At 37.6% G+C, this 19466-nt stretch overlaps 1 long non-coding RNA gene across 1 annotated transcript in view; it reads right to left on the bottom strand.

Moving 5' to 3' along the window:
* LOC146589775 (uncharacterized) overlaps positions 1 to 19466 on the bottom strand; it is an 88252-nt gene that overhangs the window by 63045 nt on the left and 5741 nt on the right. The window contains exon 4 of the long non-coding RNA XR_014897113.1: positions 12510 to 12682. This is a non-coding gene — a long non-coding RNA (uncharacterized LOC146589775). The remainder of the gene's footprint in view (positions 1 to 12509; positions 12683 to 19466) is intronic.

The raw sequence follows: 19466 nt of genomic DNA, 5'->3' as shown, positions 1-19466 counted from the left end.
ATTGGTAGCTAGTAGTGAAACAGAAGAGAGCAAATACAGAAAAAACAGTACACTATACTTATTATTGGATACMCATTTCCTAATCAGACCTGTTATTTCCCAGATAAAAGGATAGCATTTTTATTAGGGAAATATTTTTCTATTAAACGTCTTTCTGAATTGCTTTAGCTCTGCTTCACTCTTCTTAAATGGTTTCTAAAAGGAGGTCCCAGCATAGGGATTTATCATGCCTTTCCAAATAAAAATGCCTCTCTTTTATATTAGGCTATCATAAGAATCATGAGGTTTCCCAGACTTGGTAGTATATATGTTGTAATGAACAAACGAAATATTATACTCATAAACTTATAACCACAAAGATACAACGCTAATCATAGCTTCTATCTTAATTCAAACATTCCATATAGCTTGCTTAAGAAAGATGAGCTCTGCAACAGGTCAGAGCAGACATCTATGTGGGAAGCAAATACTGAAATAAATTACTTTTATTTGCCTGCTCTTTATCTTGGGGTGAAGCCACTCATCCAGTCCTTTGTGTAAAATACAGGACCTCAAGCACGCTCTGAGTTTGCCACATACAGAGGCTATTTTGAAACATAACCTCATCAAAACCCAGCACACTCCAGGAATGAAAAGAAAAGGTAGTAGTAATAAGGTAGAAAAGACTTTCTGGTAGACACACCCAGCAAGTTTATATGAGTTTGTCAGTATGAGACAGCTCTGCTTGAMTAAAGCTTTGACTAATGCTTCTGTATCCCAAGCTATGTTCTAGTTCTGTGCTTGTCCTGGCAGCYGGCCCCTTCAGCTTTTCACATCTGCTTTTTCAACGTGTATAACTATTAGTAGTGATACCTGAATTGACCATGAGCACTAAACTTTATGTGCCACATTCTACTTGCTTCAAAAATCTAAATGTTCTTCATTTCTGTGTTAGTTAGTTTACTTTACATCACTGCCATTATAAAAATGGATATATAGTTGAAAATAGGTCGTGTCAGAAAAAAAAAAAAAAACTTCCTGTGAGGTCTTGTTCCAAAAATTATGCCCAAAGATATAATAACAACCCTTAAATATCTATGTTTCATTCGGTTCAGTGGAGCTATAATGACTTAAGTCATTCTTTTTACAGTAATCAGTACTTAAAAGTTTGGTCTCAGGAGGCTAGAGCTATTTTCATACATGCATATAAGCTCCTAGATTCTTAACTTCAGTGTCATGCATAATTGTCATCACCCAAGAGGCATGTGGAATCTACAAAGTTCTTCTTTAGAAAATTGAATAAATCTGATCTCACACCAGGGATTTCTTGGTTTTAAGTGTCTCTAATTAATTACTGTTGCCCAGCAGATTCATAAGTTATCCAATATTTCCTGGAGAGATACATAGGCAATGTTAGAGGCTGAATTCACACAAGCTCATCCATAAAATAACACTTGCTCACGACAGATAATGCTTCCTGCTGATTATGTTAACAGCTAATGTTTCTTACATCTTGCACAATTTCAGTCTTGAAAATATTTACAACTTGTCTTTATCTTCCCTTTTTCTCCCATTTCCCATGGCATCATATGTGATCTGACTGTGTATCACTAACTTCATGAAATGTGCTGGATATTACCTGGAGCCAGGCTGTTTTCATGTGAAATTACTTTAATGGATTTTAAGTAAGACGCTATTACTCCRTCTACTAAATAGGTTTTATGTTAGCTTCAGCTTTCAGACTGCCTGAACGCATGAAGTTGTCTGAAAATTTGCAATGTACATACTATGAGGTGATATTTATTTTAGTTTATGAAATGATTCAGTTCCCACAGAAGTAAAGGAAAATCATTGTGCTGACTTAACAAAAATTGGACCTTAAAAGGGTAGTGCACTGCCTATATGAACGGAAGGGAGAAGATGGTATTTCTGAGTGTTTCAAATGTGAATGAAAATTCAGGAATCTCTTATGTGTGAGAGAGAGAGAGAGATAAAGACATAATCTCACTGAAGTCAGCAGAGAGAAACTGATATAAATTATTTCAGATGAACTGTTCCATTTTGAGAAATGATGCAAAACCATAGTAGCTGTTATAGCCTCAGGTAAAAATCAAGACACAAAATAAAAATGCTTTGCATGATAGAGATTCTACTGCATTTGCAAACATAAGAACATATRTGCAGTTCACCATTTTCTTCTTTTCCATTTTATACTTGCATTTATAATTTCATCTGGGTTTCCTATTCTTGTTTTCTGAGCAGCTATAAACCTGCAATACCCTTTGCTTAGGGACTTTGTGAGCTATTATAGATTTTCTCTGGAGAGTATATGTTCCAATCTCTGCAGAGCACTGCATCAACTCTACAAGATGCCTTTTTGTTTAGCTGATATATTACAGCATTCATATTTTGCAAACAATATTTCATGTAGGGATAAAGACTTTCCTGAAAAAAACTTGACCACCTCAGTTTAGGTCTTCCTGTGCTCCGTGTAAAATATGTTGAACAAAACAGTCTTCCTGAAGCTTCTGATATCCTCTCCTTGCTCCCTTAATCTTCCAGAGGGAAGGATAGTARCTGAAAAAGTTGATTCACTCTGTGCTATTAAGACTGTGCATGACTGGACATTTCTGGATACCTGTAATTATCTATGAAACTCTTTTTTTCCAGTTTTTTTTCCAGCTTCTGTATAGCATGAACTGCAACGAAGCTATTACTCCATGATGACCGTGAAATGAGGTAGCAYCCATTTGTTTGTTCCTTATCTAAAACTCTCTGCAGTATTAATTTTTAACAGGACAATTACTCTGTATTTAGATCCATCCTGTAATGAAGGCTGGTCCTTAAAATGTGAATAATCATAATCAACGAAATGCTCAAGCAGAAACAGTTAAAGCATCAAGTACTTACACTTWCATGAGAGAGAACAGTAGACTTATCCAAAATCTGGAGTTTTGGAAAATCTTGCTTAAAAATAGCAACATCTGACTAGTAGCCACTAGTAGAGAAAACAAAGTTGCCAGGTCTACAGTCAGATTGTAAGTTTTTTTTTCCTTATTGAACTTCATCTGCTTCTGCAAGTGAAACAGCGTATCAGATATTAGGCCCAACCATTCCTCTGCAGGACAGTTCCCATAACTGAGAAGAGAGAAAAAAAATATCACATGTTCATTATAACTTTGAAGTTATTCATTAAAAAGACTATATATTAAGCATGGAATATAAATAATAACTTCAGAAGAAAGGGGAATAAGAGACTATTAGCAAAGACAGTGATTAAGGAAACATAGCTAGGATGGATTTGATTAATACATTAATACGTTAGAAATAACAAAATAATGCCAGTAATGTTAATTATTTTCACACAACGTAATTAGATGCTACTTCTCCARTGTAAATGTATATGCTTACCATGGGGCAGCTATCCCTGAAGTTAAATAAATCTATTCATTCGTTTATTTCTTTATTTAAATATTTCTCAGTACCAGCATTCTATTTGAAAAAGTAAAAATAAGGTTTTGTATTTATGGTCTGTTCTACAGCCCAGAGAAGTCAAATGCAGCCCTTCACTGTAAACCTTAACAAYGTGAGATGTTTCATAATCTGGAATATAATAGTTCTCAGGCCTGTCTACCATCCTTTGAAATAGTGTACGTGAGAAAGTTGGAATCATGACTCCAGCTCTCTACCGGATTTTACAGCTGTTTATTGCCAAGAGGTTATGGAGAGGAGCAGTGATCAGCAAAGACTTGCTGTTCCCTGATCCTCAATAGCCCAATCTCAGTAAAACCAAAATTTCAGCAAAGGGATTTGCTCTGAATTTCTCCCACTTGCGTAAGGCTGGTACCAAACTTTATGCCAATGAATGTTGTGCGTGGTGGAGCCATGGCCAACATTGCTCCTTCCCAAATATACTGTGTCTTTTCCCCTTTTGAGGGGTGAAGGGTGGCCAGACAGACATCCAGTTGCTCTCTCTGCAACTGGAAGAATCTGCCACTTCTCTTTAGCAACTTAGTGCTGCCTGTGACTGAAGACCCAAGCCCCAAATGAACTACTGAAGGATAAAGCAGGACTAGGTAAGAGTCACATGAAACATCTGAGAGCATACTCTCTTATTGCAAATCCTCCTATCCATTTTGTTCAGTGAAAACAGAATGTGTTAATAGCTGTTTATAAAATTGAGAATATGCATTATTACTGTGAAATAAGAGCAAGTTTTAAAAAAAGTAGAATTATCTAAATTATGACAGAGGCAGTTGAACCCACAGTGCTGACATTTACAATGGTGAATATTGGAACGAATTAAATAAATGAATAACGCCTTTCCACAAAACATTGCTTATAATAATTGACATTTTCAGTCCCTGCTTTAACACCTTATTGTATGCTTAATTCCTATTGCCATGTTAAAATATAACTTTTGACTTTCAAATGTTACAGAAAAATGTATCACTACCTTGAGGAGASATGTTAATGTCAAACAAAATTAACTCACCAGAAAACAATGATGTATCTTCTTTTATGGCTAGACTGCAAAGAAATAGTAAAACTATTTGCATAGGGGTAAACAGAATGGGAGTAGAGGGTTTTACTACCATTTTGGAGGAATTTGCATGTATTCGCCATTATACAAACAACCAAATTCCTTTTTACCTGTAGCTATCTTTATCTTAAAGTAATCCGCAGCTCATGTTTTTGATAAGATCACTGGCGCCTAAGGTACTGGGGAAGACTGTGCAAAAGGGGAGGGAGAGGGAAGAGGAAGGTGACCCTCGGCCCCCTCCCTACCCCCACCATTCCTTCAGTTCTGTGCTCCGGCCTTTATATACAGAAGCACACAACAACGTATGCGTGCACGGGAGCTTTTCCTAGAGAAAATCTGCAATTTTAAAGATTTCTTTTCTCTGTAGAGTGTGAATGCTTAGCTCCACATTGAAAGCAGGGAGGAAAAGCAAAACCCAGAAATTCCTAGATTGCATTCCTATATAATTTGGTGTACATAGACAGTATCCCAGGCACAACCAAGACACTGTGTACTACTGAGCCCACCAGCTGCTGTGAGTCCAGTTTTGGTCAGTAGGTATCTGAGATTTATTAGTAAGAAATACTTTTAATATTTACTCTYCTGGTTTATGTGTTAAAACTAAAACCAGGGGCTGCTTTGCACTTCAAAGAGAGTAATTGTCCTCCTTCTCTTAAGAACCTATTTTTCAGCTGCAGACAGGTTTTGTATTTGGAAGCATTAATATTTAAAACTAGCATCATATGCTAAGGACRTTACCAAATGATTAAAACAGAGATCCAGCTCAACTGGTCAAGCTACTTTGTCCTAGATGTCAGCATTCGTATAACGAGAATAACAGTACTTGCCTTCTTCATACAAAAATGGGGCAGGGTTTATTAGCTATCCATAAAGTTTATTAAATGGAGGACACTGATCCTGTAACGTAAGGAAGATTTTGGTCCTCATTTAGACCCACACATTATCCTCCTGACCAGAGTGAGATGAGTGTCKCACCTTCGGAACTGTGACTGGTGTGTCTAGGGTGACTTTTTTGAGCCCTTACAGAGTTTTTTATTTTTATATTCTATCATCTCAGGAATCATTTGCACAAGACTTTACAAGCATGGGTTTTTTTGTCAGTGAAGGAGGCGTGTTTGTTTACTCTCAGATTGCTTTTGGACTCAGACCTTTCCCACCTTAACAATTACATCCAAATTACATTTCTGATTTCAAGCTTATGCAGAAGAAGCTAATTGCTAGGAGACTTCATGTACACAGAGCTATTGATTGCAATTAAAGTATAATACACTAGAAGGCTAGCAGAGATTAAATTTTGTTATCTGGCTTCAATGGAAGAAGGGCTGTAAACTTTATTTCCCATCATACGACTTCTCCCTGTTTTCTTTGGTAGACAGCCCTGAAAGACAACAGTTGTAATCTACAAGTCCCATTACATTTTCATAAATGTTAAACTCCAAMGCTGCTTTCCTAAGCGCCCTGTACTTTATGTCCTCTTTACCCTSAGCTGATTTCCCTTGATAAACATTCATGAAAACACAACCAAAGTTAATTGACACAATTTCCCTTTTTCATTTTGAGTGTAGTTGCTCTWGGTTTTACTTTCTTTGAAAGCACACATCAAGGATCAGTCCTTCTCAAAAGGGACATCCCCCCTGTTGACTTGCTCTGCCTGAGAGATGAAGCTATCTGTTCATCATAACATTCTTCTCCAGGCATTTCTGTGACAAYCTCCTCTAGATGTCTACATGTCTTTTGCCAGTCACTTTCATACTGAAAGAGARCATTATCTTTTGGTGGAAAATCCTGATAAAAATGAAAGCTGTTGTCACTCTTAATAAACAGGAAACACTCCTTCCCTTTCACAGAGCCATGTAACCTCTCACTGAAAAGACGCAACCAAGAAAATATGTTTTCTAACTCTTCTTTAACCAGAAAAAGTTAGTTAGTTTGTACACCATTCTTAGAGAAGAAAGATTTACTTTCTTCTCTAAGAGCCGTGGTATCAAAAGCATCAYTGGTCTTGGTAGTGCTCCATGCCTGCTCAACAGAATTCATAGCAGAGATCTGTCTCTAATCAAACTCCATGGAATAYTTTATCTTGCTACCAACTTCACTTTCTTAAACATAACAGCACCAACTGTTACATTCCTKAAGATTTTTACACTGTTTTATACTGAGACTACATAATAGGAACATAGTCAGATATAAATGCATTTTTGTAATGTTTGCCTTRTTGAAAAAAGGCAGAATGCTTTCTTCAGATGTGCCTCCAGCTTACATGATATTATTTCTTTGCCCAAAGTCCTCCAAGAATTAGTGTGTCAACATCAGTTTATACAAAGGCAGCCCCCAGTGCTGTTAAGGTTTGAAATTCTAGACCAAAAACATATTAAGCATATGAACGTTTCACTTTCTTAGTATAAGTTAAAAAGCATCACTATTATATTAAGAATTCCAAATCTTTTTGACTCCATTCAGTTTCAAGGGAAACTTATCAGCATGTGCCTAAAGATTCCCATGTTTTAGACATTTCCAAAAGCTTATATACAAAAATCTCCAATTTTGTTCCCTTCCATTTGACAAATGGTACACTCATTTTCCTTTCTGCCATAGTCACAAGAGCCGACCTGGTTGCCTTTGGTTTTCAAGACCATGCAGAAGTAATCAGATAAATTAAACTACTGGAGATTGGACAGAGGAGTCAAATAGCGTCACAAAAATTTGCCTGTTCAATTCTCCACAATCTCAGCTGGATTCACACGGCCAGTGTTACTGAGCACCTCCTAGCAGGGGAACTGAGATGTCTGGGCCATGTTCAGATGTACTGTAGTTAGATGTCTAAACATATATATGCAAAGTTGCACCTAGATATCAGTCCYTATAGACATACTCTACAGCTGCAACTGGAAGTGAGACGCAAGGGTAGCATTTGTGTAGTAAAGCTGTTTCTGCAGACCGGAAAACTTCCACGTTACAAAGCAGACACACGGAAGGAAGGACAAACCCTGGCCTTATCTCTGGAGATTATATATTTGCARGTGAGCAGATGGGAACCAGGGATTCTCTAAACCCCGTAATGACRCAAGAGTGAAATGGAAGTGGTGAAYTAGYCATTTGTGGGGGACTCCATCTGCGCCAGACTGCGGTGTGYGGGCATGCCTCTAAGAAGAGGTGACTGACAGAGATCCACTCCCTTCAGGGTCTCCATCCCGTCATCTCCGGAGGAGAAGCCAAGAAGCTCAGCCACTCTCCTGGAGCCAGCTATGTTTGAGGACTCACAATATTTCTCTATCACCTAAACAAATGACACCTGCTTAGGTGTCCTCTAGCTCTCCCCAGTTAAAACTGATATCTGAGGGCAAGAATTCTTTTTCAATTCAGTGGCAGAAGTATTACTATTTACTGTTAAGAGATAGGAAATGCGTAGAATACAACAGTCTAATTCAAAACCTCTTGAAGTTAGTGGAATGATTCCCATAGATTTCAAGGGAATTTTGCTCAATCTCAGAGGACCAGATTTTCCACGAATATTTGGCTGACTAATGGGATTTTCAGAAGTACCTTAATAGATTAGGCATCCGTTGCCCTAAGATTTAGGGACATAATTTGCTTTTCACTAGATTTTCTTTTGAAAATGTGATGCCTAGGTGACAATTGCATTATATACAAAGATCTTCACAAATTTGACTCTTAGCATGAGAACATGCTATGTCAGCAACCAGATTCAAGACTACTGTCTCTGTGGGCTGGTTGAAATGCCTGTTTTTTAAGCTTAACCAGTCAGCCTTGAGAATTAAAGAAATTTCACCACATGAGTATGTTTGACKGATGCAAATAAAAATAACTGTAAATAAAGATGTTAAAAGTAATTCCTTGCCCATGTAATTGAATTTTATGGAAAAAATAACACATTTTTGTAACTATTACTCTTGGGAAAAAAACCCAAATTTTAAATCTACTTTAAATTTTTTTCCATGGTGGTTAAAAACTTCCTGTGAGTCATATTTATTTCCTTTTGCTTAAAAAAAAATATTCTCCCTTGGAAGTTCTGTGTCCTATACTACTCCTTTTTCTTCATGGAAATTTTTACTATGAAAAAAGAGGAGTACACTTGGTTAGGGCAAGGGATATCACTTTATTTAACTTGGCCTCCCAATGGACCTACATATTTGTTTATGATTTGCAAGGCTTCTAGTTTCTGCAGGCAGAAAATGGTTGCTAAGCAGCAACATTGCTCTTTAGAAAGCAGTCGTGGGGCCTGATCCTGCAGTGACTCGTACATGGGGTCGTATGCAGGATTGTGCCCAACGATGGGAAAGAGGATTGCTTATGTATACCTCCCACGTGTGCACTAATATATATCTCTGTATATACAGAGTTTTATATCTATGTGCAAGTATGTGTGTTTATATACTTAGTGAGAAAGAAAACCAGGAGTTGTGTCTGCATTCTTATATGTATTTCTGGATGCACAGGTACAATGTGACTTAAAATACAGTATCTATCATATTAAATGAATTAATAATTGCCTAACATGTGATGACAGTGTGAACCAGATCCACTGAATTTTGCCTTAGAGCAATCTAACATAAAAACCTTTTTTCCAGCAGTCTTGTGAGCTTCTTGCCAGACTTCAAATAGGAAAGGAAAAGACTTTGAAGCAAACTGGATAGAGAGGTTTATAATATATACAGGAACAATCAAGTAATGCCTCAGCCTTTCTTGTGTTGTCATGTCTYTGGCATTATTTTTACTAAAAATTACTCATTTGTTGAAATTTATGCAAGTGTGAGAAATGCATAAATATGTAATAACATTTGGAGTTTCACTCATTAATCCTTTACTGATTTTTTAGCATTGAGCTTGAACACAGCAGTCRGGAAGATGCATTCTGTATTCCTAGCTCACAAAACAGACCAAAAGCTTTAGAGGAAACAAGAACAAATACATGGATTAATTTTAGACATCTGAGTGATGTGACTTCAGCAAAACCAATCTAAACTGATGTAAAGCCATCACCACTSTTTGGCACCTAGAACTGGTGTGGATTTCATCTTCACAGTACTTCATTGAACACTTCAGCACTTTCTCACTAGCGTGCTTGAGAGGTGAGTGGAGTGTCTCAGTGTTTGTATGGCACATGAAGCTATTCAAGGCAGTATAGTGACTTTTTAAAAACCTAACAGGGAGTTTAGATTGAGGAGAGGTGTCAGAAATTCCTCGCTTCACAAAGCTGGTGGCAAACAGACTGGTCAACAACTCCTAAAACTAACTCGTAAAATTTCCCAGATCTGGCACAGATTGCCACGTGGCTTGGGGCAAATCATGTAATTTATCCAAGTCTCTTTTTCCTGGTGTGTATAATGCAGTGCTCTAGCTCAGCCGTCTTGTGGGAGTGAACCTGTGTCTGTACATGGAAGATACCATGATAATGAACAGGACTACACATGCGTGCGCACACTTTTCTAACTCTGGATCACAGCAGTGGGACTGTGCRCACGCACGCACRCRCACACACACACACACACACACACACACACACACACACTTAGATAGGTCCATTTTTGGATCACTAACGACCCTCTTACTACACCAGTGTTTGCATTTTTGTGGTAAATCATAAAATCACTAGTATTAAACAACAAGGATCCAAACATTTTGAAGTGCAGACACAGTGTCTGACAAGGAACAAGGCAATTTTTAAAACAAGAATCTGCCTTGCTGTCTTTCCCTGTGATGGGATAACATTCCTTCAGAAAACATAATGAATTCCCTTTGGAAATATGTATCAGTGGTAGTTAGGTCAGGTTAGATCACTGGCAGAAAACTGAAGCAAAACAAAGAAAAGTTGCACTTTTTTGGGACATTTGTTCATTTGTTTGAACAACAAATATCTCTCAAATTGCCACGGCAGTAAGAGGTTGTTACGCCTCTGTCTGAAATATTATAGAAAGAGGCCAGGGAAAAGCTAGTCTTAATCATCAGTGCTTGCCCAGTTAATCCAGATGGGGTYATGCAATATTACTCGTTAGAATTTCATAGTCTCCCCCTGTATCTGTTTATTATTCTTTCAGTCTAAACCCATCTTCCTAAGCTTACGTTAATTTAGGCTATATATGAATACACTGCSATAAAAGTGAGAGCGTAACCTTCATTTCTCCGGTTTATCCACTATTGCTAACATTAATTTACAAGGGTATTGGTGTATTTTGGCCACCAACCTTTTAAGCACTCTGATGCCTAATCAGAGTGGTCAGAGTGGTCAGATAAGGTCTAGATTGCCTGGTTATTTAAAACAACTTCAGCAACCATTCAGCAATTGTGTCTCACCATTGTTTAAACAAGACACTTCTAGTACGTCCARTTTGACTTTGAGGTGTATGTAATCATATATAATCCTATTCCCATATTCTATAACCCTGTGTAAATGTTGGCATTCAAGTAGCACATGAAAACTTAAGGTTTTGGCTAAATCTCCTGTTCTTGGGAAAACTTACTTCTGTTTCTCTTTGGTGTTGAAAAGCAAAACCGATTTAAACCGTATTTTTAAAAAGACAGTGGGAAGTTAAAAGGAGAAGTCATACACATGACTCATGGTGCTGGAAACAGCTGTACTGATTCTGGTGACAAAGGGCTGTTTTTATGCCTTATGTAACTTCAGGAAAATCAATATGCAGCAAATTTACTGCAACAGAAGGGAATTTGACCCCAATTAAAAAAAAACAAAACAAAAAAAAACTATACAAGCTGTGCTATCTTATATCTTTATAAGGAGAGGCTCTGTCCCTCCAAATATCTCATTTTCTGTCATTTYCAGAAAAAAGAATGAGCAATGTGTTGTAATAGATTGGGTCAATTAGGAACAGCATAAATCAGGGTGGGTTCAAGGTTAATCACCACCCTATTGTGAGTGTTTAATAACATAAAGAATATGTTGACCAATAAAAAAATGCCAGAATTTGTATACATAGTCTAACTGTAAGCACCTYCATGAGAGTGAAAAATGGCTACATGGCAACCATCAGGCAAACACATCTGATACCAAAGGCAGTATATATTTCAAATGGTTATTTTTGTGCATGGCAGTATTTTGTTTCCCAATAGCCCTAACAACATAGTGTCTTGTTTTCACTGTTACAGTACTCTGTTAGATACTGTGAGTGTTACAAGTACTGACACTAGCATCCTGTGGATAAATATGCATGTAATTAAACCTCCTGAAATACTGCAAATATCAGAATTTTGGTATACCTAAAATTAGCCAGCAGCCATACCACTGGTGCAGGCAGAAGCAATTCCACTGAATTCAGTGGATACTTCACAGCCATGAAGATATGATTTGGCAATGAGTGCAAGTAAGCAAAAGATGATAGACTAGGTTCAGTTCTCATGCAGGACCTGGGAATTTTTCATTTAAAAAATTCCTCTGGACTCCTGTTCTAAAGCATGTAAAGACATAAACTTTCACCACTGTAAGTGAGAAGAAAACTAGCCCACCTTCACAGTAAAGAGAAGTCCTCTCTTTAGATACTGTCTAAGAAGAATACTGCTCAAGACTAAAGTAAATCCCAGTATCTGAGACAAATATGTGTCAGCCCACAGCTTATTTATATAGTGAGTATAAGAAACACCTTAATGGGTTAGATCAATKGTCCATTTAGCCTGGCTTCTGCCTCCAGCAATGACAATTACAAAAGCTCTGTAAGGAGAGCCCAGAAGCTGGGCCACTTTCTGTGGTCCATTCCCCTCATGCTCCTCAACATCCACAATTGCTGGGATGGGGTTGGTAGAGGATACCCCTCTGCTTATTCCATGTAGTAGTTATTTACGGACTGTCATCTATGAATTTGTCTAATCTCATCTTAAATYTGTGAATACCATTTGTCTCCATTGTATCCTCTGGATACAAATTCCAAAAGTTCATTACATGCCTTGTAAAGATTGCATTCCCATGCAAACAATCTAGGAAATAATTCAGGTTAAAAAAAGAAAAAAGAAAGCTCACCAGAAAAAGACGTGTTGTAGGTCAAACAATTTCCTTGCTGTGGGTTACAGCATGTCCTAACAAACAACTGCATCATCGCAACTGGGGGGATAAAAAACAGCGGTGAGGCCACAGGCGTTCCTCCTCCCTGCAGCTTGCTTCTTCAGCTGCATTTGCAGCTACATATCCTAGAACTGCAGCAACAATGGCAACATTTAATGAAGAAAAATATATTTGCCATATTCCTATTTTCTATTAGAAACAGACCCACATTGTCATGAAAATAACCTCTCCTTTCTTCATTATGTATGTAATCACACAGGAGTGCAGAGTATGTTCCCTACGCTCCATTTTTTAAATTCGAATTTGCAGAAGCCCATAACTATCTCCAGCAGAGGTATGAGCTGAAGACCATGATCTGCTAAACCTCTCAAGGTTATTGTTTTACTGCAGTTTTTGGATTTGCTTCTGAAAAATAAAAAGTCATTCCAAGGCTCTACAACAAATGATTGTAGATTATCTCACCTGTTTTGCAGGAGAATCTACAACAGTGTACAGCAACAAGAAAGAGATCCCTTCTTAGTAGTGTGATAGTTGAAATCCACATYATTTTCCGTTCTTCTGAACAGAAAGTTACTTGCAGGTACTTGCAGATTGTATTTCTTTCTTTGTGGCTCTTTTTCTGTCTTTCCTCCATTAGAATCATATATTCACCATCAAAATTATAATTCTCTCCCAATGGACCATACCACCCATACAAAGGCACATGGCAATGCTATACTGAACATCACAAAAGGTGGAGGCAAGCTGCTCCAGGAGCAGTGGATCCTGTAGATTTACTTCCTGTATCCACCTTGTGTGTGACCTTGTGGAGGAAAACCACTTCACTTTGGAGCTACTGTTCTGACCTAAATTCTGAGTAAGGGAGAGAGGCAGCAAAGAGTTTGGGAGCACGCAGAGAGACAGTTCAGAAGTGAGAGGTGTTGAGAGGTGAGATAATCAGTGGAAGGTTTTGKGTAGGGGACCTAAAGTATGCTTTTACGGAAAGCAAATGGAGCCTGAAGAAAATGACTGTGGACAGGAATGAGCCAAACACATCCTAAGGTAAGGCAGGATCAGGACTGGCAAAGTTGAATTCATGGGGGAAAGAGTGAATTTGTAAATGAAGATGTCAGGTGAACCAAGTGTGTAGGTGCAAAAGAGTAAAGGAACACGATATAGTTGGAAAATAGATATGTATTTTTTTAATTCTGAAATTCTGGAAGGCTTGGGAGCTTTTCCTTCTTTTATTCCCTCCCCCCAACTTTTCTCTATGATYCTCTCTCACCAAATATAGTTTCCCAGTCCAAACTTTTCATTTTTTGAAGAGGTGGCTAGGAAGTATAAAAAGATATCATGCTAATGCCGGCAGCTAGCCATGTATTTTGGCCATCAGCTTTCACTGATGATCAGATACTATGGTGGGGAAAACTTCAAGAAAAGCAACTATAGTAGAATTCCAAATAATGGCAAGGCATAATCCAGATAAGCTCATAAAAATGGAATGACTATAGAACTCGAATGGATCGAGCTTTCGGTTACAGATTTGAAATGTGTTTTCCTTCTACACATTGTGGTTGTGCCACTTCCTCTTTCCCATCAAACACAGATCTTCTTCCTGCTGTCTTTCATAAACAAAGGAGAATGATAAGGAACCTCGTAGCAGTGGCACAACAGCAAAGCACTGGGGTGACTGTCCTCTATAACAAAGAGTCTGTAATTTATAAGCTTTGTTTTTGCCACGTGACATAAAAGCAGTCAATGAAWATCACTGACGAAATGACATGCAGAAGACAGACCATAAATGAACAAGAGGAAACACAACATGCAAAACTGAATAGATGAAGACAGATTATCAGTTAGCTTATTTGGGGGAAAAGCAAGAAGATATTCTCAGTTTCTTTTTACAAATTTGTGCCTCTCTGATATGAAATGAAATGTTTCTGTGGACTGATACAAAATGGACATCTGTCTTGTGTGCTCTGGTAACTGTTAGCATTCACAAAAGCTGAATGCCTACCATATATTTTGGTGTGGCTATATATTTTGTTTGGTCTGTATGTACTATCGGAACACTGCTAATAGAAAATGCGAATAATTTTATCTCTTTTTCTAAATACCTATCTTTTGTTTTCTAATGTTAGACACTTGCATGCCAATTAAAAATGTAAAATCATAAATAATTTGTGCTGCATTTACTTGAGAAATTTTGTTCAAATCAATGCACAGGACTGATCAGATGAGTAAAGTAAATGTTACTATAGTCTGTTATTTCACAGAATTACCAACAGACAGTACTGTTCCCACARAATTCAAAGGTAAACATGCTTTTAACTATAATAGGAGTAGGAACTTGATGTTGACTAGTAGGGATGGCTAAAGATCTTTGAAGCTGGAACAAAGTACATGCAGCTATCACACATCAGTAATCATCTTGGCACCATAAACATTTACATACCAATATGTTACAAATTCTTGGTCTTAGATATGATAATAACATAACTGAGTCCCTAGCATGAGAGCCAAAATATGGTATTTCATCTTAATGAAAACTGAATTTATTCTTTAATTTCCTCTGCTAAGCATCCTGGTATGTTAATACACAAAACATAAGAATGGCAATATGTAATGCTCATCTTATTTGTATGCTATGTATGTATGTGTATGTATATATACACATATATACACACACACACACACGTTATCTCTTTCTCTCTCTCTCTCTATATATATATATATATGTACACACACATATATACATATAAAAGAAAGAAGATGGTCATTTGCTTGCACTGTGTTCGCCCAAATCACAACACATACAAATACTCTACTGAAACAGGAGGCAACCTGTAGCAGTCATCATTTTCTGTGCTGAAAAGATGCAGCCAAAAAGCCAGGTGTGTGACCTTGTAATGGAATTTGTGGTCCTCAGAAGAGTAGGTAGATGTGACACTGAGTGCACATTACTTACTCGTGTTGCATTTTGTTCCTTCCCATCAGCAGGCATCATACTGGAATTTTAAATCTCTGCAGCCTTTTTGTCTCCTCTCAAGGCTGTGCTGTAATTCAAATTCTTGAAGGGACACTGGTGCTACAGAAAAAGTGTTTTTTTCACTCCAGATATGCACCTTTACAGTTTCTCCCTGTGCTGCTCTATCTTCTGCAAATCTTTTGGTGCTGGTACTATTTATACTTGTATGCCTATCTTCAAAATGCATGGTATTTTGATTATGTAAATTTTCAGTGACTGTATTAACAAGGTGATGGGAACCTAAGGTTGCTTCTGTGCATGAACTGATTCTTGATTAAATCAATGCATGTGCAAACCAACTCTAAGAGTGCTTTGTTCCTGTTTACTTGCATTTAAATTTATTATTTTCACTAAAGGGAAGCTTTCAGTTACTGATGTCCTTGTATTCTAATGGTGATAATTTCCTTAAGTATAAACCGGTCATACTACAGACATTAAACATGAACATCTCCCATTTAAACTGTGAGAGTTTTACTCATGTYGGCCTTGCAGTCAGAAGCGACCAGATGAATACAAGAATTAAAAGTTAGGAACATTGACTTGCTCAGTTTTCAAAGGAAGTATTCAGAGGGATTTCAGCTGCCTCAGTTATCCTTTCAGCCTGCCCTTTAAGGAGATTCCCACTGCAATAAGGAATATAATAAAGTCCTTATAGCTCAAGCTATCGTAGCATTCCTTACATAGGCCCTATGTTCCCTGTGGTGAGCCCCAGGCTCTTCAAGGCTCCAGGAAAGTGAGCAAGTTGCTAAAGATACAGATAGTTACCACCTCTGCAGAGCAGAGAAGATCCAGGCAGCAAAGATCCAGCTCCCACACAGATCTCAGGAGGCAGCAATTTGGCTGATACGCTGGGACTAACAATGCCACATTCAGGACTGCATTCAAAGCAGTTTAAGGCGGCTCAGCAGAACCAGCTGTTAAAATCTCAGGCTGCTCTCCAACCGCCTCTTAAAAATCACTTCCACCATTTGCTTTCTGCTGCAGCCAGCTCCTTCTCCCTACCACCTCGCAGGTATTTCATGTCACCCCTCAAATGGCAGACTACTCATCGGATATACAACATACGCTGCGCTGGCAGAAGTCCCACAAAGATTCTGATAACTGTAGACTGCCCCGGCTTTCATTTTATTGTCTCCTCTGTAAATTCAAGAATCAAGAACCTTGCTTTTCTATCCGTGTTGCCAGTTCTTCCACAGACTCCTTTTGTGATTGCATGCAGATCAGCATATTCTCTTCAYGCAGTCCATTCATTCGTGAAAAAAAAACCAAAAAGAAAATGGGGTATAAACATAAAATAACTGTTATCTCCTCCTATCCACTCCTATGCTTTTGAATTCATTTACATATAGTTTTGAGGTTTTCAAAGAGAAAGCATTACAGAATTGCAAAGTATCATGATTCATATGAAAGAAAACATTTCAACATGTACTCTGCTGGTTAAACTCTACCTTCAATTCCAAAAGAACTCATCTCCTTGTCAGCCCTATCAAAGTCCATAATCTAGTGTAGTCTCGCTGAAGCACTCACTGATGCTTTTGGAAAAAAATCATATCAATAAAAGAGACATTTCCCAAACATTAAATAAAAAATGTGCTGAATGAAGTCCTGACATTGTTGAAATCAAAGACTTAAGTCTGTTTAYTAAAGCCAGAGTTATTTTTCAGATACTGTCAAGTTACGGAATAATGCACAGTGGGGACATATTTATAATAAATTTATGTTCTGTGTCCTACAGAAAGAATAAACTATGGATTTTWAAGATTAATTCATTGTTATTGATCAAGAACTAATATAGTTCATCTTTGGCTTGTTCCTGTTCATATCTGCAAAACATTCCTAAAGGAACCATTCTCACTAACCTGCTACCTTCCTGTTACATCTGTCCTCTGTTTTTTCAGGTTGAAGTGCAGTTAAACATAGAGTTATTGTGGATAAAATATATAAGCACAGTAAAAGTGACTTTAGAAATAATGCTACTCTTCTGCATTTGGAGAGATTGTATATGCATAGCCTAACTTCTACATCAATTTTATTCTCCTTAGCTCTAGAAGCCAGCATAAACTAAAAGAAGAAGAAGAAGAAGGACTCTGGGTTCTTCTGGGATTTTGTTTCTTGGAAAAAAAAAGCATCAAAACAGCAACTTTGGACTTACTAATACAAATCTCTGGTCATTGCTAGGAACATTTTACTGAGATCACAACAGGACAGGATGCTTAATTCTCTTCTACTTCCCTTGAAAAGCATGAAAACCACTACTTGGTCATTCCCATGCTCAAAGCCTCCATGTTATTTTAAAAACAAACCTGAATCCAAGATGGCAATGACAGTGTATTTCTCACAGACATGGGAATGAATATGGTCTGTCTTGGACCCTAGTCCTCAGTGAAGACATGATCTCCCAATCTGCTAGGATGGCATTGTGCCTGTTACCAAAGTTGTATTCCAGTGTTTCTAATTACAGACAAGCAGATTAGGGATGTAAAAGCCTGCAGAACTGCAAGTGACACACCATTGGCAAGAAGCAGTATTTTCTAGCTGTGGTATGGTAACAGGATTCACTGACCCTTTGGCACAAAAGGCAGCCTCTGGGATTTTTACATTTTACTGTCTTTTGCCAGTGTGATCCCACAATGAGGTAACTTTTCCTTTCATTAGAGACAATTAGGTGGGGTGTTGTTTTGTTTTGATTTGACTCGTTTTGTTTTTCCAGAGATTTCTAAATGCTACCATTCTTAATATTGGAGGAAACATTCTCATAACTTAAGATTTTTAAAGACAGTTGGGATCATAAGTGAAAGCTATGGTATAGATTTAGGGGGAAAAAAAGGCTTGATGGGAGCTACCAGACTACAATACAGGCAACAAACACATTCTGTGAATGCARCACTAAGGACACACAGCACAAAGCTTCTGCTTGCGTTCACAGTCAGAAGCTGGCAGAAAGCTTAAGGGTCATAAAGGCAAGCAATTTCAGAGTAAATTGTTTGACAGCCTTTTATTGTAACATTCTGAACATGGTGTCTGAGCCAAAGAAACTATTGTCCTTAGGGAAATGAGAAAAGCATACAGGTGTATGGAACAAGTCAGCTTTTTTTATAATGAACAACTAGGATATAGTCTCAGACATCACCACCCAGAAACCAGAAATGAATGTAGCTTGAAAGCATGGTAGAGTTCATTCAATTATAAGAAGGCTTCCAATCCGAATTCAACAATGGTAAAATTCCAAATTCCACAGAAAAAACATAAACTAGTGATTTTTTAAAGGCTGATTTTTGATCCAACTGCTGAGAAATTCTTGAACATGCATAGTCCAAAGCAGTAATAAATCCAGAAAATAAAAAATGCATTAAAGACATAGAAGACAGAACTGTAAGGAAATCTCCTTAACATATCCCAACACATTTCCTGGGGAACCAGATTTGTATATCAGCTTTTGATCTGTTTGTTCAGAGGTTGATGACAGGACAGATGCTGCTTTGTGAATACAATTACACAGTTTACATATGCACGTCTATTCTTTCAATTTGATGTTACACCTGGGTCAAATACTGCTACAACTGGCAAAGATCAGATAAAAATAACTTGTGATATATAGAGAGGTGGTATCCTCATTCACAAAATTGATCTGCCAATAATCATCTGGTGAAAATTGTCTTGGAAGAGCTATAGTTTTGTAAGATATATTTGCAGATGGGAGTTCCCATGACACTTCACCCTAAAAGCTGTGTTTCTGAGATCACACCACTGATTGATCCATTAAGGACTAGTAGGTAAATGAGGCATTTTTTAATGACATCAGCTATTGGCCATGTATCAGAATCCTTTGCATGTTGCCTATGGACTTAATCCAATGTAATTAATTCAAAAGACTTCTGTTTATTTAATGGAAGTTAGTCAAGGCATAA

This window comes from Rhea americana, unplaced genomic scaffold (genome assembly GCF_003343005.1).
Source record: "Rhea americana isolate MKP2758 unplaced genomic scaffold, rheAme1 scaffold_434, whole genome shotgun sequence".
NCBI lineage: Eukaryota > Metazoa > Chordata > Aves > Rheiformes > Rheidae > Rhea > Rhea americana.
Note: the sequence above shows the minus strand (reverse complement) of the source record. Positions and strands in the feature narration are given on the sequence as shown.